Genomic DNA, 23,795 nt, shown 5'->3' on the forward strand with positions numbered 1-23,795 from the left:
AGCAGATGTGCTCAAGAGCCAGAGAACCAGGTCAGCGGAGCTGCTGTAGAGCCAGAGAAACCAGGTCAACAGAGCTGCTTTAGAGGGAGAGAACCAGGTCAGCAGAGCAGCTTTAGAGCCATAGAACCAGGTCAGCAGAGCTGCTTTAGAGCCGGAGAACCAGGTCAGCAGAGCTGCTGTAGAGCCAGAGAAACCAGGTCAGCAGAGCTGCTTTAGAGGGAGAAAACCAGGTTAGCAGAGCTGCTCCAGAGCCTAAGAAACAGGTCAGCACAGCTGCTACAGAGCCAAAGAACCAGGTCAGCAGAGCTGCTCTAGTACCAGAGAACCAGGTCAGCAGAGCTGCTCTAGTACCAGAGAACCAGGTCAGCAGAGCTGCTCTAGAACCTGAGAACCAGGTCAGCAGTGCTGCTCTAGAGCCAGAGAACCAGGTCAGCCGAGCTGCGGTAGAGCCAGAGAAACCAGGTCAGCAGTGCTGCTTTAGAGCCATAGAACCAGGTCAGCAGAGCTGCTCTAGAGGCAGAGAACCAGGTCAGCAGAGCTGCTTTAGAGCAATAGAACAGGTCAGCAGAGCTGCTTTAGAGCCAGAGAACCAGGTCTGCTGAGCTGCTGTAGAGCCAGAGAAACCAGGTCAGCAGACCTGCTTTAGAGGGAGAGAACCAGGTCAGCAGAGCTGCTCTAGAGCCTAAGAACCAGGTCAGCACAGCTGCTATAGAGCCAGAGAACCAGGTCAGCAGAGCTGCTTTAGAGCCAAAGAACCAGTCAGCACAGCTGCTCTAGAGCCTGAGAACCAGGTCAGCAGAGCTGCTCTAGTGACAGAGAAACAGGTCACCAGAGCTGCTTTAGAGCCAGAACACTATGTCAGAAGAGCTGTTTTAGATCCAGAAAACCAGGTCAGCCGAGCTGCTCCAGAGCCTGAGAACCAGGTCAGCAGAGCTGCCCTAGAGGCAGAGAACCAGGTCAGCAGAGCTGCTTTAGAGCCAGAGAACCAGGGCAGCAGAGCTCCCCTAGAACCAGAGAACCAGGTCAGCAGAACTGATTTAGAGCCATAGAACCAGGTCAGCAGAGCTGCTGTAGAGCCAGAGAACCAGGTCAGCAGAGCTGCTCTAGAACCTGAGAACCAGTTCAGCAGAGCTGCTCTAGAGGCAGAGAACCAGGTCAGCAGAGCTGCTTTAGAGCCAGAGAACCAGGTCAGCAGAGCTGCTGTAGAGCCATAGAAGAGGTCAGCAGCGCTGCTTTAGAGCCAGAGAACCAAGCCGGCAGAGCCATTGTAGAGCCAGAGAACCAGGTCAGTAGAGTTTCTCTAGAGCTTAAAAACCATGTCAGCAGAGCTGCATTAGAGCCAGAGAACCAAGTAAGCAGAGCTGCTCTAGAGCCTGAGAACCAGGTCAGCAGATGTGCTCAAGAGCCAGAGAACCAGGTCAGCAGAGCTGCTTTAGAGCCAGAGAACCAGGTCAGCAGAGCTGCTGTAGAGCCATAGAAGAGGTCAGCAGCACTGCTTTAGAGCCAGAGAACCAAGTCGGCAGAGCCATTGTAGAGCCAGAGAACCAGGTCAGTAGAGTTTCTCTAGAGCTTAAAAACCATGTCAGCAGAGATGCATTAGAGCCAGAGAAGCAGGTCAGCAGAGCTGCTCTAGAGCCTGAGAACCAGGTCAGCAGATGTGCTCAAGAGCCAGAGAACCAGGTCAGCGGAGCTGCTGTAGAGCCAGAGAAACCAGGTCAACAGAGCTGCTTTAGAGGGAGAGAACCAGGTCAGCAGAGCAGCTTTAGAGCCATAGAACCAGGTCAGCAGAGCTGCTTTAGAGCCGGAGAACCAGGTCAGCAGAGCTGCTGTAGAGCCAGAGAAACCAGGTCAGCAGAGCTGCTTTAGAGGGAGAAAACCAGGTTAGCAGAGCTGCTCCAGAGCCTAAGAAACAGGTCAGCACAGCTGCTACAGAGCCAAAGAACCAGGTCAGCAGAGCTGCTCTAGTACCAGAGAACCAGGTCAGCAGAGCTGCTCTAGTACCAGAGAACCAGGTCAGCAGAGCTGCTCTAGAACCTGAGAACCAGGTCAGCAGTGCTGCTCTAGAGCCAGAGAACCAGGTCAGCCGAGCTGCGGTAGAGTCAGAGAAACCAGGTCAGCAGTGCTGCTTTAGAGCCATAGAACCAGGTCAGCAGAGCTGCTCTAGAGGCAGAGAACCAGGTCAGCAGAGCTGCTTTAGAGCCATAGAACAGGTCAGCAGAGCTGCTTTAGAGCCAGAGAACCAGGTCTGCTGAGCTGCTGTAGAGCCAGAGAAACCAGGTCAGCAGACCTGCTTTAGAGGGAGAGAACCAGGTCAGCAGAGCTGCTCTAGAGCCTAAGAACCAGGTCAGCACAGCTGCTATAGAGCCAGAGAACCAGGTCAGCAGAGCTGCTTTAGAGCCAAAGAACCAGTCAGCACAGCTGCTCTAGAGCCTGAGAACCAGGTCAGCAGAGCTGCTCTAGTGACAGAGAAACAGGTCACCAGAGCTGCTTTAGAGCCAGAACACTATGTCAGAAGAGCTGTTTTAGATCCAGAAAACCAGGTCAGCCGAGCTGCTCCAGAGCCTGAGAACCAGGTCAGCAGAGCTGCCCTAGAGGCAGAGAACCAGGTCAGCAGAGCTGCTTTAGAGCCAGAGAACCAGGGCAGCAGAGCTCCCCTAGAACCAGAGAACCAGGTCAGCAGAACTGATTTAGAGCCATAGAACCAGGTCAGCAGAGCTGCTGTAGAGCCAGAGAACCAGGTCAGCAGAGCTGCTCTAGAACCTGAGAACCAGTTCAGCAGAGCTGCTCTAGAGCAAGAGACCCAGGTCAGCCGAGCTGTGGTACAGCCAGAGAAACCAGGTCAGCAGTGCTGCTTTAGAGGGAGAGAACCAGGTCAGCAGAGCTGCTTTAGAGCCAGAGAACTAGGTCAGCAGAGCTGCTTTAGAGCCAGAGAACCAGGTCAGCAGAGCTGCTCTAGAGCCAGTGAACCAGGTCAGCCGAGATGCTGTGGAGCCAGAGAAACCAGGTAAACAGAGCTGCTTTAGAGGGAGAGAACCAGGTCAGCAGAGCTGCTTTAGAGCCAGAGAACCAGGTCAGCAGAGCTCCTCTAGAGCCTGAGAACCAGGTCATCAGAGCTGCTGTAGAGCCAGAGAACCAGGTCAGCAGAGCTGCTGTAGAGCCAGAGAAAGCAGGTCAGCAGAGCTGCTTTAGAGCCAGAAAACCAATTCAACAGTGCTGCTTTAGAGCCATAAAACCAGTTCAGCGGAGCTTCTCTAGAGCAAGAGAACCAGGTCAGCCAAGCTGCTGTAAAGCCTTAGAACCAGGTCAGCAGAGCTGCTCTAGAGCCAGAGAACCAGTTACGCGTAGCTGCTGTAGTGCCAGAGAAACCAGGTCAGCAGAGCTGCTTTAGATCCAGAAAACTATGTCAGAAGAGCTGTTTTAGAGCCAGAGAACCAGGTCAGCAGAGCTGCTCTAGAGCCAGTGAACCAGGTCAGCCGAGATGCTGTAGAGCCAGAGAAACCAGGTAAACAGAGCTGCTTTAAAGGGAGAGAACCAGGTCAGCAGAGCTGCTTTAGAGCCAGAGAACCAGGTCAGCAGAGCTCCTCTAGAGCCAGAACACCAGGTCAGCCGAGCTGCTCTAGAGCCTGAGAACCAGGTCAGCAGAGCTGCTCTAGAGGCAGAGAACCAGGTCAGCAGAGCTGCTTTAGAGCCAGAGTACCGGGTCAGCCGAGCTGCTTTAGAGCCTGAGAACCAGGTCAGCAGAGCTGCTCTAGAGACAGAGAACCAGGTCAGCAGAGCTGCTTTAGAGCCAGAGAATCAGGGCAGCGGAGCTCCCCTAGAACCAGAGAACCAGGTCAGCAGAGCTGCTTTAGAGCCATAGAACCAGGTCAGCAGTGCTGCTTTAGAGGGAGAGAACCAGGTCAGCAGAGCTGCTTTAGAGCCAGAGAACTAGGTCAGCAGAGCTGCTTTAGAGCCAGAGAACCAGGTCAGCAGAGCTGCTCTAGAGCCAGTGAACCAGGTCAGCCGAGATGCTGTAGAGCCAGAGAAACCAGGTAAACAGAGCTGCTTTAGAGGGAGAGAACCAGGTCAGCAGAGCTGCTTTAGAGCCAGAGTACCGGGTCAGCCGAGCTGCTTTAGAGCCTGAGAACCAGGTCAGCAGAGCTGCTCTAGAGACAGAGAACCAGGTCAGCAGAGCTGCTTTAGAGCCAGAGAATCAGGGCAGCGGAGCTCCCCTAGAACCAGAGAACCAGGTCAGCAGAGCTGCTTTAGAGCCATAGAACCAGGTCAGCAGAGCTGCTTTAGAGCTGCAGAACCAGGTCAGTAGAGCTGCTTTAGAGGGAGAAAACCAGGTTAGCAGAGCTGCTCTAGAGCCTAAGAAACAGGTCAGCACAGCTGTTACAGAGCCAAAGAACCAGGTCAGCAGAGCTGCTCTTGTACCAGAGAACCAGGTGAGCAGAGCTGCTTTAGAGCCAGAAAACTATGTCAGAAGAGCTGTTTTAGAGCCAGAGTACCGGGTCAGCGGAGCTGCTCTAGAGCCTGAAAACCAGGTCAGCAAAGCTACTCTAGAGACAGAGAATCAGGTCAGCAGAGCTGCTTTAGAGCCAGAGAACCAGGGCAGCAGAGCTCCCCCAGAACCAGAGAACCAGGTCAGCAGAGCTGCTGTAGAGCCAGAGAACCAGGGCAGTAGAGCTGCTCTAGAACCTGAGAACCAGGTCAGCAGAGCTGCTATATAGCCAGAGAACCAGGTCAGCCGAGCTGCGGTAGAGCCAGAGAAACCAGGTCAGCAGTGCTGCTTTAGAGGTAGAGAACCAGGTCAGCAGAGCTGCTTTAGAGCCAGAGAACTAGGTCAGCAGAGCTGCTTTAGAGCCATAGAACCAGGTCAGCAGAGCTGCACTAGAGGCAGAGAACCAGGTCAGCAGAGCTGCTTTAGAGCCAGAGAACCAGGTCAGCAGAGCTGCTGTAGAGCCATAGAAGAGGTCAGCAGCGCTGCTTTAGAGCCAGAGAACCAAGTCGGCAGAGCCATTGTAGAGCCAGAGAACCAGGTCAGTAGAGTTTCTCTAGAGCTTAAAAACCATGTCAGCAGAGCTGCATTAGAGCCAGAGAACCAGGTCAGCAGAGCTGCTCTAGAGCCTGAGAACCAGGTCAGCGGATGTGCTCAAGAGCCAGAGAACCAGGTCAGCCGAGCTGCTGTAGAGCCAGAGAAACCAGGTCAACAGAGCTGCTTTAGAGGGAGAGAACCAGGTCAGCATAGCTGCTTTAGAGCCATAGAACCAGGTCAGCAGAGCTGCTTTAGAGCCGGAGAACCAGGTCAGCAGAGCTGCTGTAGAGCCAGAGAAACCAGGTCTGCAGAGCTGCTTTAGAGGGAGAAAACCAGGTTAGCAGAGCTGCTCTAGAGCCTAAGAAACAGGTCAGCACAGCTGCTACAGAGCCAAAGAACCAGGTCAGCAGAGCTGCTCTAGTACCAGAGAACCAGGTCAGCAGAGCTGCTCTAGAACCTGAGAACCAGGTCAGCAGTGCTGCTCTAGAGCCAGAGAACCAGGTCAGCCGAGCTGCGGTAGAGCCAGAGAAACCAGGTCAGCAGTGCTGCTTTAGAGGGAGAGAACCAGGTCAGCAGAGCTGCTTTAGAGCCAGAGAACTAGGTCAGCAGAGCTGCTTTAGAGCCATAGAACCAGGTCAGCAGAGCTGCTCTAGAGCCAGTGAACCAGGTCAGCCGAGCTGCTGTAGAGCCAGAGAAACCAGGTAAACAGAGCTGCTTTAGAGCCAGAGAACCAGGTCAGCAGAGCTGCTTTAGAGCCAGAGAACCAGGTCAGCAGAGCTCCTCTAGAGCCTGAGAACCAGGTCATCAGAGCTGCTGTAGAGCCAGAGAACCAGGTCAGCAGAGCTGCTGTAGAGCCAGAGAAAGCAGGTCAGCAGAGCTGCTTTAGAGCCAGAAAACCAGTTCAGCAGAGCTGCTTTAGAGCCAGAGAACCAGGTCAGCAGAGCTGCTCTAGAGCCAAAGAACCAGGTCAGCGGAGCTTCTCTAGAGCAAGAGAACCAGGTCAGCCAATCTGCTGTAGTGCCAAAGAAACTAGGTCAGCTGAGCTGATTTAGAGGGAGAGAGCCAGGTCAGCAGAGCTGCTTTAGAGCCAGAGAACAAGGTAGCAGAGCTGCTCTAGAGGCTAAGAACCAGGTCAGCAGAGCTGCTCTACAGCCAGAGAACCAGGTCAGCAGAGCTGCTGTAGAGCCAGAGAAACTAGGTCAACAGAGACGCTTTAGAGGGAGAGAACCAGGTCAGCAGAGCTGCTCTAGAGCCTAAGAAACATGTCAGCACAGCTGCTACTGAGCCAGAGAACCAGGGCAGCAGAGCTGCTCTAGAACCTGAGAACCAGGTCAGCAGAGCTGCGGTAGAGCCAGAGAAACCAGGTCAGCAGTGCTGCTTTAGAGGTAGAGAACCAGGTCAGCAGAGCTGCTTTAGAGCCAGAGAACTAGGTCAGCAGAGCTGCTCTAGAGGCAGAGAACCAGGTCAGCAGAGCTGCTTTAGAGCCAGAGAACCAGGTCAGCAGAGCTGCTGTAGAGCCATAGAAGAGGTCAGCAGCGCTGCTTTAGAGCCAGAGAACCAAGTCGGCAGAGCCATTGTAGAGCCAGAGAACCAGGTCAGTAGAGTTTCTCTAGAGCTTAAAAACCATGTCAGCAGAGCTGCATTAGAGCCAGAGAACCAGGTCAGCAGAGCTGCTCTAGAGCCTGAGAACCAGGTCAGCGGATGTGCTCAAGAGCCAGAGAACCAGGTCAGCCGAGCTGCTGTAGAGCCAGAGAAACCAGGTCAACAGAGCTGCTTTAGAGGGAGAGAACCAGGTCAGCATAGCTGCTTTAGAGCCATAGAACCAGGTCAGCAGAGCTGCTTTAGAGCCGGAGAACCAGGTCAGCAGAGCTGCTGTAGAGCCAGAGAAACCAGGTCTGCAGAGCTGCTTTAGAGGGAGAAAACCAGGTTAGCAGAGCTGCTCTAGAGCCTAAGAAACAGGTCAGCACAGCTGCTACAGAGCCAAAGAACCAGGTCAGCAGAGCTGCTCTAGTACCAGAGAACCAGGTCAGCAGAGCTGCTCTAGAACCTGAGAACCAGGTCAGCAGTGCTGCTCTAGAGCCAGAGAACCAGGTCAGCCGAGCTGCGGTAGAGCCAGAGAAACCAGGTCAGCAGTGCTGCTTTAGAGGGAGAGAACCAGGTCAGCAGAGCTGCTTTAGAGCCAGAGAACTAGGTCAGCAGAGCTGCTTTAGAGCCATAGAACCAGGTCAGCAGAGCTGCTCTAGAGCCAGTGAACCAGGTCAGCCGAGCTGCTGTAGAGCCAGAGAAACCAGGTAAACAGAGCTGCTTTAGAGCCAGAGAACCAGGTCAGCAGAGCTGCTTTAGAGCCAGAGAACCAGGTCAGCAGAGCTCCTCTAGAGCCTGAGAACCAGGTCATCAGAGCTGCTGTAGAGCCAGAGAACCAGGTCAGCAGAGCTGCTGTAGAGCCAGAGAAAGCAGGTCAGCAGAGCTGCTTTAGAGCCAGAAAGCCAGTTCAGCAGAGCTGCTTTAGAGCCAGAGAACCAGGTCAGCAGAGCTGCTCTAGAGCCAAAGAACCAGGTCAGCGGAGCTTCTCTAGAGCAAGAGAACCAGGTCAGCCAAGCTGCTGTAGTGCCAGAGAAACTAGGTCAGCAGAGCTGCTTTAGAGCCAGCGAACTAGGTCAGCAGAGCTGCTTTAGAGCCAGAGAACCAGGTCAGCAGAGCTGCCCTAGAGCCTAAGAAACAGGTCAGCACAGCTGTTACAGAGCCAAAGAACCAGGTCAGCAGAGCTGCTCTTGTACCAGAGAACCAGGTGAGCAGAGCTGCTTTAGAGCCAGAAAACTATGTCAGAAGAGCTGTTTTAGAGCCAGAGTACCGGGTCAGCGGAGCTGCTCTAGAGCCTGAAAACCAGGTCAGCAAAGCTACTCTAGAGACAGAGAATCAGGTCAGCAGAGCTGCTTTAAAACCAGAGAACTAGGGCAGCAGAGCTCCCCTAGAACCAGAGAACCTGGTCAGCAGAGCTGCTGTAGAGCCAGAGAACCAGGGCAGCAGAGCTGCTCTAGAACCTGAGAACCAAGTCAGCAGAGCTGCTATATAGCCAGAGAACCAGGTCAGCCGAGCTGCGGTAGAGCCAGAGAAACCAGGTCAGCAGTGCTGCTTTAGAGGTAGAGAACCAGGTCAGCAGAGCCGCTTTAGAGCCAGAGAACTAGGTCAGCAGAGCTGCTTTAGAGCCATAGAACCAGGTCAGCAGAGCTGCTCTAGAGGCAGAGAACCAGGTCAGCAGAGCTGCTTTAGAGCCAGAGAACCAGGTCAGCAGAGCTGCTGTAGAGCCATAGAAGAGGTCAGCAGCGCTGCTTTAGAGCCAGAGAACCAAGTCGGCAGAGCCATTGTAGAGCCAGAGAACCAGGTCAGTAGAGTTTCTCTAGAGCTTAAAAACCATGTCAGCAGAGCTGCATTAGAGCCAGAGAACCAGGTCAGCAGAGCTGCTCTAGAGCCTGAGAACCAGGTCAGCAGATGTGCTCAAGAGCCAGAGAACCAGGTCAGCCGAGCTGCTGTAAAGCCAGAGAAACCAGGTCAACAGAGCTGCTTTAGAGGGAGAGAACAAGGTCAGCAGAGCTGCTTTAGAGCCATAGAACCAGGCCAGCAGAGCTGCTTTAGAGCCGGAGAACCAGGTCAGCAGAGCTGCTGTAGAGCCAGAGAAACCAGATCAGCAGAGCTGCTTTAGAGGGAGAAAACAGGGTTAGCAGAGCTGCTCTAGAGCCTAAGAAACAGGTCAGCACAACTGCTACAGAGCCAAAGAACCAGGTCAGCAGAGCTGCTCTAGTACCAGAGAACCAGGTCAGCAGAGCTGCTCTAGAACCTGAGAACCAGGTCAGCAGTGCTGCTCTAGAGCCAGAGAACCAGGTCAGCCGAGCTGTGGTAGAGCCAGAGAAACCAGGTCAGCAGTGCTGCTTTAGAGGGAGAGAACCAGGTCAGCAGAGCTGCTTTAGAGCCAGAGAACTAGGTCAGCAGAGCTGCTTTAGAGCCATAGAACCAGGTCAGCAGAGCTGCTCTAGAGGCAGAGAACCAGGTCAGCAGAGCTGCTTTAGAGCCATAGAACAGGTCAGCAGAGCTGCTTTAGAGAAAGAGAACCAGGTCAGCAGAGCTGCTGTAGAGCCAGAGAAACCAGGTCAGCAGACCTGCTTTAGAGGGAGAGAACCAGGTCAGCAGAGCTGCTCTAGAGCCTAAGAACCAGGTCAGCACAGCTGCTATAAAGCCAGAGAACCAGGTCAGCAGAGCTGCTTTAGAGCCTAAGAACCAGGTCTGCACAGCTGCTCTAGAGCCGGAGAACCAGGTCAGTAGAGCTGCTCTAGTGACAGAGAAACAGGTCACCAGAGCTGCTTTAGAGCCAGAACACTATGTCAGAAGAGCTGTTTTAGATCCAGAAAACCAGGTCAGCCGAGCTGCTCCAGAGCCTGAGAACCAGGTCAGCAGAGCTGCCCTAGAGGCAGAGAACCAGGTCAGCAGAGCTGCTTTAGAGCCAGAGAACCAGGGCAGCAGAGCTCCCCTAGAACCAGAGAACCAGGTCAGCAAAACTGATTTAGAGCCATAGAACCAGGTCAGCAGAGCTGATGTAGAGCCAGAGAACCAGGTCAGCAGAGCTGCTCTAGAACCTGAGAACCAGGTCAGCAGAGCTGTGGTACAGCCAGAGAAAGTCAGCAGTGCTGCTTTAGAGGGAGAGAACCAGGTCAGCAGAGATGCTTTAGAGCCAGAGAACTAGGTCAGCAGAGCTGCTTTAGAGCCAGAGAACCAGGTCAGCAGAGCTGCTTTAGAGCCAGTGAACCAGGTCAGCCGAGATGCTGTAGAGCCAGAGAAACCAGGTAAACAGAGCTGTTTTAGAGGGAGAGAACCAGGTCAGCAGAGCTGCTTTAGAGCCAGAGAACCAGGTCAGCAGAGCTCCTCTAGAGCCTGAGAACCAGGTCATCAGAGCTGCTGTAGAGCCAGAGAACCAGGTCAGCAGAGCTGCTGTAGAGCCAGAGAAAGCAGGTCAGCAGAGCTGCTTTAGAGCCAGAAAACCAGTTCAGCAGAGCTGCTTTAGAGCCAGAGAACCAGTTCAGCGGAGCTTCTCTAGAGCAAGAGAACCAGGTCAGCCAAGCTGCTGTAGAGCCTTAGAACCAGGTCAGCAGAGCAGCTCTAGAGCCAGAGAACCAGTTACGCTTAGCTGCTGTAGTGCCAGAGAAACCAGGTCAGCAGAGCTGCTTTAGAGGGAGAGAACCACGTCAGCAGAACTGCTTTAGATCCAGAGAACCAGGTTAGCAGAGCTGCTCTAGAGGCTAAGAACCAGGTCAGCAGAGCTGCTCTACAGCCAGAGAACCAGGTCAGCAGAACTGCTGTAGAGCTAGAGAAACCAGGTCAGCAGAGCTGCTTTAGAGGGAGAGAACCAGGTCAGCAGAGCTGCTCTAGAGCCTAAGAACCAGGTCAGCAGACCTGCTCTAGAACCGGAGAACCAAGTCAGAAGAGCTGCTTTAGAGCCAGAGAACCAGGTCAGCAGAGCTGCTTTAGAGCCATAGAGTCAGAGAATCAGGTCAGCAGAGCTGCTGTAGAGCCAGAGAAACCAGGTCAGCAGAGCTGCTTTAGAGGGAGAGAACCAGGTCGGCAGAGCTGCTCTAGAGCCTAAGAACCTGGTCAGCACAGCTGCTATAGAGCCAGAGAACCAGGTCAGCAGAGCTGCTTTAGAGCCTAAGAACCAGGTCAGCAGAGTTGCTCTAGAGGCAGAGAACCAGGTCAGCAGAGCTGCTTTAGAGCCAGAGAACCAGGGCAGCAGAGCTCCCCTAGAACCAGAGAACCAGGTCAGCAGAACTGATTTAGAGCCATAGAACCAGGTCAGCAGAGCTGCTGTAGAGCCAGAGAACCAGGTCAGCAGAGCTGCTCTAGAGCAAGAGAACCAGGTCAGCCGAGCTGTGGTAGAGCCAGAGAAACCAGGTCAGCAGTGCTGCTTTAGAGCGAGAGAACCAGGTCAGCAGAGCTGCTTTAGAGCCAGAGAACTAGGTCAGCAGAGCTGCTTTAGAGCCAGAGAACCAGGTCAGCAGAGCTGCTCTAGAGCCAGTGAACCAGGTCAGCCGAGCTGCTGTAGAGCCAGAGAAACCAGGTAAACAGAGCTGCTTTAGAGGGAGAGAACCAGCTCAGCAGAGCTGCTTTAGAGCCAGAGAACCAGGTCAGCAGAGCTCCTCTAGAGCCTGAGAACCAGGTCATCACAGCTGCTGTAGAGCCAGAGAACCAGGTCAGCAGAGCTGCTGTAGAGCCAGAGAAAGCAGGTCAGCAGAGCTGCTCTAGAACCAGAGAACCAGGTCAGCAGAGCTGCTTTAGAGCCAGAGAACCAGGTCAGCAGAGCTGCTTTAGAGCCATAGAACCAGGTCAGCAGAGCTGCTTTAGAGCTGCAGAACCAGGTCAGCAGAGCTGCTGTAGAGCCAGAGAAACCAGGTCAGCAGAGCTGCTTTAGAGGGAGAAAAACAGGTTAGCAGAGCTGCTCTAGAGCCTAAGAAACAGGTCAGCAAAGCTGTTACAGAGCCAAAGAACCAGGTCAGCAGAGCTGCTCTTGTACCAGAGAACCAGGTGAGCAGAGCTGCTTTAGAGCCAGAAAACTATGTCAGAAGAGCTGTTTTAGAGCGAGAGTACCGGGACGGCGGAGCTGCTCTAGAGCCTGAAAACCAGGTCAGCAAAGCTACTCTAGAGACAGAGAATCAGGTCAGCAGAGCTGCTTTAGACCCAGAGAACCAGGGCAGCAGAGCTCCCCTAGAACCAGAGAACCAGGTCAGCAGAGCTGCTGTAGAGCCAGAGAACCCGGGCAGCAGAGCTGCTCTAGAACCTGAGAACCAGGTCAGCAGAGCTGCTATATAGCCAGATAAACCAGGTCAGCCGAGCTGCGGTAGAGCCAGAGAAACCAGGTCAGCAGTGCTGCTTTAGAAGTAGAGAACCAGGTCAGCAGAGCTGCTTTAGAGCCAGAGAACTAGGTCAGCAGAGATGCTTTAGAGCCATAGAACCAGGTCAGCAGAGCTGCTCTAGAGGCAGAGAACCAGGTCAGCAGAGCTGCTTTAAAGCCAGAGAACCAGGTCAACAGAGCTGCTTTAGAGGGAGAGAACCAGGTCAGCAGAGCTGCTTTAGAGCCATAGAACCAGGTCAGCAGAGCTGCTTTAGAGCCGGAGAACCAGGTCAGCAGAGCTGCTGTAGAGCCAGAGAAACCAGGTCAGCAGAGCTGCTTTAGAGGGAGAAAACCAGGTTAGCAGAGCGGCTCCAGAGCCTAAGAAACAGGTCAGCACAGCTGCTACAGAGCCTAAGAACCAGGTCAGCAGAGCTGCTCTAGTACCAGAGAACCAGGTCAGCAGAGCTGCTCTAGAACCTGAGAACCAGGTCAGCAGTGCTGCTCTAGAGCCAGAGAACCAGGTCAGCCGAGCTGCGGTAGAGCCAGAGAAACCAGGTCAGCAGTGCTGCTTTAGAGGGAGAGAACTAGGTCAGCAGAGCTGCTTTAGAGCCATAGAACCAGGTCAGCAGAGCTGCTCTAGAGGCAGAGAACCAGGTCAGCAGAGCTGCTTTAGAGCCATAGAACAGGTCAGCAGAGCTGCTTTAGAGCCAGAGAACCAGGTCAGCAGAGCTGCTGTAGAGCCAGAGAAACCAGGTCAGCAGACCTGCTTTATAGGGAGAGAACCAGGTCAGCAGAGCTGCTCTAGAGCCTAAGAACCAGGTCAGCACAGCTGCTATAGAGCCAGAGAACCAGGTCAGCAGAGCTGCTTTAGAGCCTAAGAACCAGGTCAGCACAGCTGCTCTAGAGCCTGAGAACCAGGTCAGCAGAGCGGCTCTAGTAACAGAGAAACAGGTCACCAGAGCTGCTTTAGAGCCAGAACACTATGTCAGAAGAGCTGTTTTAGATCCAGAAAACCAGGTCTGCCGAGCTGCTCCAGAGCCTGAGAACCAGGTCAGCAGAGCTGCCCTAGAGGCAGAGAACAAGGTCAGCAGAGCTGCTTTAGAGCCAGAGAACCAGGGCAGCAGAGCTCCCCTAGAACCAGGGAACCAGGTCAGCAAAGCTTATTTAGAGCCATAGAACCAGGTCAGCAGAGCTGCTGTAGAGCCAGAGAACCAGGGCAGCAGAGCTCCCCTAGAACCAGAGAACCAGGTCAGCAGAACTGATTTAGAGCCATAGAACCAGGTCAGCAGAGCTGCTGTAGAGCCAGAGAGCCAGGTCAGCAGAGCTGCTCTAGAACCTGAGAACCAGTTCAGCAGAGCTGCTCTAGAGCAAGAGAACCAGGTCAGCCGAGCTGTGGTACAGCCAGAGAAACCAGGTCAGCAGTGCTGCTTTAGAGGGAGAGAACCAGGTCAGCAGAGCTGCTTTAGAGCCAGAGAACTAGGTCAGCAGAGCTGCTTTAGAGCCAGAGAACCAGGTCAGCAGAGCTGCTCTAGAGCCAGTGAACCAGGTCAGCCGAGATGCTGTAGAGCCAGAGAAACCAGGTAAACAGAGCTGCTTTAGAGGGAGAGAACCAGGTCAGCAGAGCTGCTTTAGAGCCAGAGAACCAGGTCAGCAGAGCTCCTCTAGAGCCTGAGAACCAGGTCATCAGAGCTGCTGTAGAGCCAGAGAACCAGGTCAGCAGAGCTGTTGTAGAGCCAGAGAAAGCAGGTCAGCAGAGCTGCTTTAGAGCCAGAAAACCAGTTCAGCAGAGCTGCTTTAGAGCCAGAGAACCAGTTCAGCGGAGCTTCTCTAGAGCAAGAGAACCAGGTCAGCCAAGCTGCTGTAGAGCCTTAGAACCAGGTCAGCAGAGCTGCTCTAGAGCCAGAGAACCAGTTACACGTAGCTGCTGTAGTGCCAGAGAAACCAGGTCAGCAGAGCTGCTTTAGAGGGAGAGAACCACGTCAGCAGAGCTGCTTTAGATCCAGAGAACCAGGTTAGCAGAGCTGCTCTAGAGGCTAAGAACCAGGTCAGCAGAGCTGCTCTACAGCCAGAGAACCAGGTCAGCAGAGCTGCTGTAGAGCCAGAGAAACCATGTCAGCAGAGCCGCTTTAGAGGGAGAGAACCAGGTCAGCAGAGCTGCTCTAGACCCTAAGAACCAGGTCAGCACAGCTGCTCTAGAACCAGAGAACCAGGTCAGCAGAGCTGCTTTAGAGCCAGAGAACCAGGCCAGCAGAGCTGCTTTAGAGCCATAGAGTCAGAGAACCAGGTCAGCAGAGCTGCTGTAGAGCCAGAGAAACCAGGTCAGCAGAGCTGCTTTAGAGGGAGAGAACCAGGTCGGCAGAGCTGGTCTAGAGCCTAAGAACCTGGTCAGCACAGCTGCTATAGAGCCAGAGAACCAGGTCAGCAGAGCTGCTTTAGAGCCTAAGAACCAGGTCAGCAGAGTTGCTCTAGAGGCAGAGAACCAGGTCAGCAGAGCTGCTTTAGAGCCAGAGAACCAGGGCAGCAGAGCTCCCCTAGAACCAGAGAACCAGGTCAGCAGAACTGATTTAGAGCCATAAAACCAGGTCAGCAGAGCTGCTGTAGAGCCAGAGAACCAGGTCAGCAGACCTGCTCTAGAGCAAGAGAACCAGGTCAGCCGAGCTGTGGTAGAGCCAGAGAAACCAGGTCAGCAGTGCTGCTTTAGAGGGAGAGAACCAGGTCAGCAGAGCTGCTTTAGAGCCAGAGAACTAGGTCAGCAGAGCTGCTTTAGAGCCAGAGAACCAGGTCAACAGAGCTGCTCTAGAACCAGTAAACCAGGTCAGCCGAGCTGCTGTAGAGCCAGAGAAAACATTTAAACAGAGCTGCTTTAGAGGGAGAGAACCAGGTAAGCAGAGCTGCTTTAGAGCCAGAGAACCAGGTCAGCAGAGCTCCTCTAGAGCCTGAGAACCAGGTCATCAGAGCTGCTGTAGAGCCAGAGAACCAGGTCAGCAGAGCTGCTGTAGAGCCAGAGAAAGCAGGTCAGCAGAGCTGCTTTAGAGCCAGAAAGCCAGTTCAGCAGAGCTGCTTTAGAGCCAGAGAACCAGGTCAGCAGAGCTGCTCTAGAGCCAAAGAACCAGGTCAGCGGAGCTTCTCTAGAGCAAGAGAACCAGGTCAGCCAAGCTGCTGTAGTGCCAGAGAAACTAGGTCAGCAGAGCTGCTTTAGAGCCAGCGAACTAGGTCAGCAGAGCTGCTTTAGAGCCAGAGAACCAGGTCAGCAGAGCTGCCCTAGAGCCTAAGAAACAGGTCAGCACAGCTGTTACAGAGCCAAAGAACCAGGTCAGCAGAGCTGCTCTTGTACCAGAGAACCAGGTGAGCAGAGCTGCTTTAGAGCCAGAAAACTATGTCAGAAGAGCTGTTTTAGAGCCAGAGTACCGGGTCAGCGGAGCTGCTCTAGAGCCTGAAAACCAGGTCAGCAAAGCTACTCTAGAGACAGAGAATCAGGTCAGCAGAGCTGCTTTAAAACCAGAGAACTAGGGCAGCAGAGCTCCCCTAGAACCAGAGAACCTGGTCAGCAGAGCTGCTGTAGAGCCAGAGAACCAGGGCAGCAGAGCTGCTCTAGAACCTGAGAACCAAGTCAGCAGAGCTGCTATATAGCCAGAGAACCAGGTCAGCCGAGCTGCGGTAGAGCCAGAGAAACCAGGTCAGCAGTGCTGCTTTAGAGGTAGAGAACCAGGTCAGCAGAGCTGCTTTAGAGCCAGAGAACTAGGTCAGCAGAGCTGCTTTAGAGCCATAGAACCAGGTCAGCAGAGCTGCTCTAGAGGCAGAGAACCAGGTCAGCAGAGCTGCTTTAGAGCCAGAGAACCAGGTCAGCAGAGCTGCTGTAGAGCCATAGAAGAGGTCAGCAGCGCTGCTTTAGAGCCAGAGAACCAAGTCGGCAGAGCCATTGTAGAGCCAGAGAACCAGGTCAGTAGAGTTTCTCTAGAGCTTAAAAACCATGTCAGCAGATCTGCATTAGAGCCAGAGAACCAGGTCAGCAGAGCTGCTCTAGAGCCTGAGAACCAGGTCAGCAGATGTGCTCAAGAGCCAGAGAACCAGGTCAGCCGAGCTGCTGTAAAGCCAGAGAAACCAGGTCAACAGAGCTGCTTTAGAGGGAGAGAACAAGGTCAGCAGAGCTGCTTTAGAGCCATAGAACCAGGCCAGCAGAGCTGCTTTAGAGCCGGAGAACCAGGTCAGCAGAGCTGCTGTAGAGCCAGAGAAACCAGATCAGCAGAGCTGCTTTAGAGGGAGAAAACAGGGTTAGCAGAGCTGCTCTAGAGCCTAAGAAACAGGTCAGCACAACTGCTACAGAGCCAAAGAACCAGGTCAGCAGAGCTGCTCTAGTACCAGAGAACCAGGTCAGCAGAGCTGCTCTAGAACCTGAGAACCAGGTCAGCAGTGCTGCTCTAGAGCCAGAGAACCAGGTCAGCCGAGCTGTGGTAGAGCCAGAGAAACCAGGTCAGCAGTGCTGCTTTAGAGGGAGAGAACCAGGTCAGCAGAGCTGCTTTAGAGCCAGAGAACTAGGTCAGCAGAGCTGCTTTAGAGCCATAGAACCAGGTCAGCAGAGCTGCTCTAGAGGCAGAGAACCAGGTCAGCAGAGCTGCTTTAGAGCCATAGAACAGGTCAGCAGAGCTGCTTTAGAGAAAGAGAACCAGGTCAGCAGAGCTGCTGTAGAGCCAGAGAAACCAGGTCAGCAGACCTGCTTTAGAGGGAGAGAACCAGGTCAGCAGAGCTGCTCTAGAGCCTAAGAACCAGGTCAGCACAGCTGCTATAAAGCCAGAGAACCAGGTCAGCAGAGCTGCTTTAGAGCCTAAGAACCAGGTCTGCACAGCTGCTCTAGAGCCGGAGAACCAGGTCAGTAGAGCTGCTCTAGTGACAGAGAAACAGGTCACCAGAGCTGCTTTAGAGCCAGAACACTATGTCAGAAGAGCTGTTTTAGATCCAGAAAACCAGGTCAGCCGAGCTGCTCCAGAGCCTGAGAACCAGGTCAGCAGAGCTGCCCTAGAGGCAGAGAACCAGGTCAGCAGAGCTGCTTTAGAGCCAGAGAACCAGGGCAGCAGAGCTCCCCTAGAACCAGAGAACCAGGTCAGCAAAACTGATTTAGAGCCATAGAACCAGGTCAGCAGAGCTGATGTAGAGCCAGAGAACCAGGTCAGCAGAGCTGCTCTAGAACCTGAGAACCAGGTCAGCAGAGCTGCTCTAGAGCAAGAGAACCAGGTAAGCCGAGCTGTGGTACAGCCAGAGAAAGTCAGCAGTGCTGCTTTAGAGGGAGAGAACCAGGTCAGCAGAGATGCTTTAGAGCCAGAGAACTAGGTCAGCAGAGCTGCTTTAGAGCCAGAGAACCAGGTCAGCAGAGCTGCTTTAGAGCCAGTGAACCAGGTCAGCCAAGATGCTGTAGAGCCAGAGAAACCAGGTAAACAGAGCTGTTTTAGAGGGAGAGAACCAGGTCAGCAGAGCTGCTTTAGAGCCAGAGAACCAGGTCAGCAGAGCTCCTCTAGAGCCTGAGAACCAGGTCATCAGAGCTGCTGTAGAGCCAGAGAACCAGGTCAGCAGAGCTGCTGTAGAGCCAGAGAAAGCAGGTCAGCAGAGCTGCTTTAGAGCCAGAAACCAGTTCAGCAGAGCTGCTTTAGAGCCAGAGAACCAGTTCAGCGGAGCTTCTCTAGAGCAAGAGAACCAGGTCAGCCAAGCTGCTGTAGAGCCTTAGAACCAGGTCAGCAGAGCAGCTCTAGAGCCAGAGAACCAGTTACGCTTAGCTGCTGTAGTGCCAGAGAAACCAGGTCAGCAGAGCTGCTTTAGAGGGAGAGAACCACGTCAGCAGAACTGCTTTAGATCCAGAGAACCAGGTTAGCAGAGCTGCTCTAGAGGCTAAGAACCAGGTCAGCAGAGCTGCTCTACAGCCAGAGAACCAGGTCAGCAGAACTGCTGTAGAGCTAGAGAAACCAGGTCAGCAGAGCTGCTTTAGAGGGAGAGAACCAGGTCAGCAGAGCTGCTCTAGAGCCTAAGAACCAGGTCAGCAGACCTGCTCTAGAACCGGAGAACCAAGTCAGAAGAGCTGCTTTAGAGCCAGAGAACCAGGTCAGCAGAGCTGCTTTAGAGCCATAGAGTCAGAGAATCAGGTCAGCAGAGCTGCTGTAGAGCCAGAGAAACCAGGTCAGCAGAGCTGCTTTAGAGGGAGAGAACCAGGTCGGCAGAGCTGCTCTAGAGCCTAAGAACCTGGTCAGCACAGCTGCTATAGAGCCAGAGAACCAGGTCAGCAGAGCTGCTTTAGAGCCTAAGAACCAGGTCAGCAGAGTTGCTCTAGAGGCAGAGAACCAGGTCAGCAGAGCTGCTTTAGAGCCAGAGAACCAGGGCAGCAGAGCTCCCCTAGAACCAGAGAACCAGGTCAGCAGAACTGATTTAGAGCCATAGAACCAGGTCAGCAGAGCTGCTGTAGAGCCAGAGAACCAGGTCAGCAGAGCTGCTCTAGAGCAAGAGAACCAGGTCAGCCGAGCTGTGGTAGAGCCAGAGAAACCAGGTCAGCAGTGCTGCTTTAGAGCGAGAGAACCAGGTCAGCAGAGCTGCTTTAGAGCCAGAGAACTAGGTCAGCAGAGCTGCTTTAGAGCCAGAGAACCAGGTCAGCAGAGCTGCTCTAGAGCCAGTGAACCAGGTCAGCCGAGCTGCTGTAGAGCCAGAGAAACCAGGTAAACAGAGCTGCTTTAGAGGGAGAGAACCAGCTCAGCAGAGCTGCTTTAGAGCCAGAGAACCAGGTCAGCAGAGCTCCTCTAGAGCCTGAGAACCAGGTCATCACAGCTGCTGTAGAGCCAGAGAACCAGGTCAGCAGAGCTGCTGTAGAGCCAGAGAAAGCAGGTCAGCAGAGCTGCTCTAGAACCAGAGAACCAGGTCAGCAGAGCTGCTTTAGAGCCAGAGAACCAGGTCAGCAGAGCTGCTTTAGAGCCATAGAACCAGGTCAGCAGAGCTGCTTTAGAGCTGCAGAACCAGGTCAGCAGAGCTGCTGTAGAGCCAGAGAAACCAGGTCAGCAGAGCTGCTTTAGAGGGAGAAAAACAGGTTAGCAGAGCTGCTCTAGAGCCTAAGAAACAGGTCAGCAAAGCTGTTACAGAGCCAAAGAACCAGGTCAGCAGAGCTGCTCTTGTACCAGAGAACCAGGTGAGCAGAGCTGCTTTAGAGCCAGAAAACTATGTCAGAAGAGCTGTTTTAGAGCGAGAGTACCGGGACGGCGGAGCTGCTCTAGAGCCTGAAAACCAGGTCAGCAAAGCTACTCTAGAGACAGAGAATCAGGTCAGCAGAGCTGCTTTAGACCCAGAGAACCAGGGCAGCAGAGCTCCCCTAGAACCAGAGAACCAGGTCAGCAGAGCTGCTGTAGAGCCAGAGAACCCGGGCAGCAGAGCTGCTCTAGAACCTGAGAACCAGGTCAGCAGAGCTGCTATATAGCCAGATAAACCAGGTCAGCCGAGCTGCGGTAGAGCCAGAGAAACCAGGTCAGCAGTGCTGCTTTAGAAGTAGAGAACCAGGTCAGCAGAGCTGCTTTAGAGCCAGAGAACTAGGTCAGCAGAGATGCTTTAGAGCCATAGAACCAGGTCAGCAGAGCTGCTCTAGAGGCAGAGAACCAGGTCAGCAGAGCTGCTTTAAAGCCAGAGAACCAGGTCAACAGAGCTGCTTTAGAGGGAGAGAACCAGGTCAGCAGAGCTGCTTTAGAGCCATAGAACCAGGTCAGCAGAGCTGCTTTAGAGCCGGAGAACCAGGTCAGCAGAGCTGCTGTAGAGCCAGAGAAACCAGGTCAGCAGAGCTGCTTTAGAGGGAGAAAACCAGGTTAGCAGAGCTGCTCTAGAGCCTAAGAAACAGGTCAGCACAGCTGCTACAGAGCCTAAGAACCAGGTCAGCAGAGCTGCTCTAGTACCAGAGAACCAGGTCAGCAGAGCTGCTTTAGAACCTGAGAACCAGGTCAGCAGTGCTGCTCTAGAGCCAGAGAACCAGGTCAGCCGAGCTGCGGTAGAGCCAGAGAAACCAGGTCAGCAGTGCTGCTTTAGAGGGAGAGAACTAGGTCAGCAGAGCTGCTTTAGAGCCATAGAACCAGGTCAGCAGAGCTGCTCTAGAGGCAGAGAACCAGGTCAGCAGAGCTGCTTTAGAGCCATAGAACAGGTCAGCAGAGCTGCTTTAGAGCCAGAGAACCAGGTCAGCAGAGCTGCTGTAGAGCCAGAGAAACCAGGTCAGCAGACCTGCTTTATAGGGAGAGAACCAGGTCAGCAGAGCTGCTCTAGAGCCTAAGAACCAGGTCAGCACAGCTGCTATAGAGCCAGAGAACCAGGTCAGCAGAGCTGCTTTAGAGCCTAAGAACCAGGTCAGCACAGCTGCTCTAGAGCCTGAGAACCAGGTCAGCAGAGCGGCTCTAGTGACAGAGAAACAGGTCACCAGAGCTGCTTTAGAGCCAGAACACTATGTCAGAAGAGCTGTTTTAGATCCAGAAAACCAGGTCTGCCGAGCTGCTCCAGAGCCTGAGAACCAGGTCAGCAGAGCTGCCCTAGAGGCAGAGAACAAGGTCAGCAGAGCTGCTTTAGAGCCAGAGAACCAGGGCAGCAGAGCTCCCCTAGAACCAGGGAACCAGGTCAGCAAAGCTTATTTAGAGCCATAGAACCAGGTCAGCAGAGCTGCTGTAGAGCCACAGAACCAGGTCAGCAGAGCTGCTCTAGAACCTGAGAACCAGGTCAGCAGAGCTGCTCTAGAGCAAGAGAACCAGGTAAGCCGAGCTGTGGTACGGCCAGAGAAACCAGGTCAGCAGTGCTGCTTTAGAGGGAGAGAACCAGGTCAGCAGAGCTGCTTTAGAGCCAGAGAACTAGGTCAGCAGAGCTGCTTTAGAGCCAGAGAACCAGGTCAGCAGAGCTGCTCTAGAGCCAGTGAACCAGGTCAGCCGAGATGCTGTAGAGCCAGAGAAACCAGGTAAACAGAGCTGCTTTAGAGGGAGAGAACCAGGTCAGCAGAGCTGCTTTAGAGCCAGAGAACCAGGTCAGCAGAGCTCCTCTAGAGCCTGAGAACCAGGTCATCAGAGCTGCTGTAGAGCCAGAGAACCAGGTCAGAAGAGCTGCTGTAGAGCCAGAGAAAGCAGGTCAGCAGAGCTGCTTTAGAGCCAGAAAACCAGTTCAGCAGAGCTGCTTTAGAGCCAGAGAACTAGTTCAGCGGAGCTTCTCTAGAGCAAGAGAACCAGGTCAGCCAAGCTGCTGTAGAGCCTTAGAACCAGGGCAGCAGAGCTCCTCTAGAGCCAGAGAACCAGTTACGCTTAGCTGCTGTAGTGCCAGAGAAACCAGGTCAGCAGAGTTGCTTTAGAGGGAGAGAACCACGTCAGCAGAGCTGCTTTAGATCCAGAGAACCAGGTTAGCAGAGCTGCTCTAGAGGCTAAGAACCAGGTCAGCAGAGCCGCTCTACAGCCGGAGAACCAGGTCAGCAGAGCTGCTTTAGAGCCATAGAGTCAGAGAACCAGGTCAGCAGAGTTGCTGTAGAGCCAGAGAAACCAGGTCAGCAGAGCTGCTTTAGAGGGAGAGAACCAGGTCGGCAGAGCTGCTCTAGAGCCTAAGAACCTGGTCAGCACAGCTGCTATAGAGCCAGAGAACCAGGTCAGCAGAGCTGCTTTAGAGCCTAAGAACCAGGTCAGCAGAGTTGCTCTAGAGACAGAGAACCAGGTCAGCAGAGCTGCTTTAGAGCCAGAGAACCAGGGCAGCAGAGCTCCCCTAGAACCAGAGAACCAGGTCAGCAGAACTGATTTAGAGCCATAGAACCAGGTCAGCAGAGCTGCTGTAGAGCCAGAGAACCAGGTCAGCAGAGCTGCTCTAGAGCAAGAGAACCAGGTCAGCCGAGCTGTGGTAGAGCCAGAGCAACCAGGTCAGCAGTGCTGCTTTACAGCGAGAGAACCAGGTCAGCAGAGCTGCTTTAGAGCCAGAGAACTAGGTCAGCAGAGCTGCTTTAGAGCCAGAGAACCAGGTCAGCAGAGCTGCTCTAGAGCCAGTGAACCAGGTCAGCCGAGCTGCTGTAGAGCCAGAGAAACCAGGTAAACATAGCTGCTTTAGAGGGAGAGAACCAGCTCAGCAGAGCTGCTTTAGAGCCAGAGAACAAGGTCAGCAGAGCTCCTCTAGAGCCTGAGACCAGGTCATCAGAGCTGCTGTAGAGCCAGAGAACCAGGTCAGCAGAGCTGCTGTAGAGCCAGAGAAAGCAGGTCAGCAGAGCTGCTCTAGAACCAGAGAACCAGGTCAGCAGAGCTGCTTTAGAGCCAGAGAACCAGGTCAGCAGAGCTGCTTTAGAGCCATAGAACCAGGTCAGCAGAGCTGCTTTAGAGCTGCAGAACCAGGTCAGCAGAGCTGCTGTAGAGCCAGAGAAACCAGGTCAGCAGAGCTGCTTTAGAGGGAGAAAAACAGGTTAGCAGAGCTGCTCTAGAGCCTAAGAAAGAGGTCAGCAAAGCTGTTACAGAGCCAAAGAACCAGGTCAGCAGAGCTGCTCTTGTACCAGAGAACCAGGTGAGCAGAGCTGCTTTAGAGCCAGAGAACCGGGACGGCGGAGCTGCTCTAGAGCCTGAAAACCAGGTCAGCAAAGCTACTCTAGAGACAGAGAATCAGGTCAGCAGAGCTGCTCTAGAACCAGAGAACCAGGTCAGCAGAGCTGCTTTAGACCCAGAGACCCAGGGCAGCAGAGCTCCCCTAGAACCAGAGAACCAGGTCAGCAGAGCTGCTGTAGAGCCAGAGAACCCGGGCAGCAGAGCTGCTCTAGAACCTGAGAACCAGGTCAGCAGAGCTGCTAAATAGCCAGAGAACCAGGTCAGCCGAGCTGCGGTAGAGCCAGAGAAACCAGGTCAGCAGTGCTGCTTTAGCGGTAGAGAACCAGGTCAGCAGAGCTGCTTTAGAGCCAGAGAACTAGGTCAGCAGAGATGCTTTAGAGCCATAGAACCAGGTCAGCAGAGCTGCTCTAGAGGCAGAGAACCAGGTCAGCAGAGCTGCTTTAGAGCCAGAGAACCAGGTCAGCAGAGCTGCTGTGGAGCCATAGAAGAGGTCAGCAGCACTGCTTTAGAGCCAGAGAACCAAGTCGGCAGAGCCATTGTAGAGCCAGAGAACCAGGTCAGTAGAGTTTCTCTAGAGCTTAAAAACCATGTCAGCAGAGTTGCGTTAGAGCCAGAGAACCAGGTCAGCAGAGCTGCTCTAGAGCCAGAGAAACCAGGTCAACAGATCTGCTTTAGAGGGAGAGAACCAGGTCAGCAGAGCTGCTTTAGAGCCATAGAACCAGGTCAGCAGAGCTGTTTTAGAGCCAGAGAACCAGGCCAGCAGAGCTGATCTAGAACCTGAGAACCAGGTCAGCAGAGCTGCTCTAGAGGCAGAGAACCAGGTCAGCAGAGCTGCTTTAGAGCTAGAGAACCAAGGCAGCAGAGCTGCTCTCGAACCAGAGAACCAGGTCAGCAGAGCTGCTTGAGAGCCATAGAACCAGGTCAGCAGAGTTGCTTTAGAGCCGGAGAACCAGGTCAGCAGAGCTGCTGTAGAGCCAGAGAAACCAGGTCAGCAGAGCTGCTTTAGAGGGAGAAAACCAGGTTAGCAGAGCTGCTCTAGAGCCTAAGAAACAGGTCAGCACAGCTGCTACAAAGCCTAAGAACCAGGTCAGCAGAGCTGCTCTAGTACCAGAGAACCAGGTCAGCAGAGCTGCTCTAGAACCTGAGAACCAGGTCAGCAGTGCTGCTCTAGAGCCAGAGAACCAGGTCAGCCGAGCTGTGGTAGAGCCAGAGAAACCAGGTCAGCAGTGCTGCTTTAGAGGGAGAGAACCAGGTCAGCAGAGCTGCTTTAGAGCCAGAGAACTAGGTCAGCAGAGCTGCTTTAGAGCCATAGAACCAGGTCAGCAGAGCTGCTCTAGAGGCAGAGAACCAGGTCAGC

This window comes from Triturus cristatus, chromosome 1_1 (genome assembly GCF_964204655.1).
Source record: "Triturus cristatus chromosome 1_1, aTriCri1.1, whole genome shotgun sequence".
Lineage (NCBI taxonomy): Eukaryota > Metazoa > Chordata > Amphibia > Caudata > Salamandridae > Triturus > Triturus cristatus.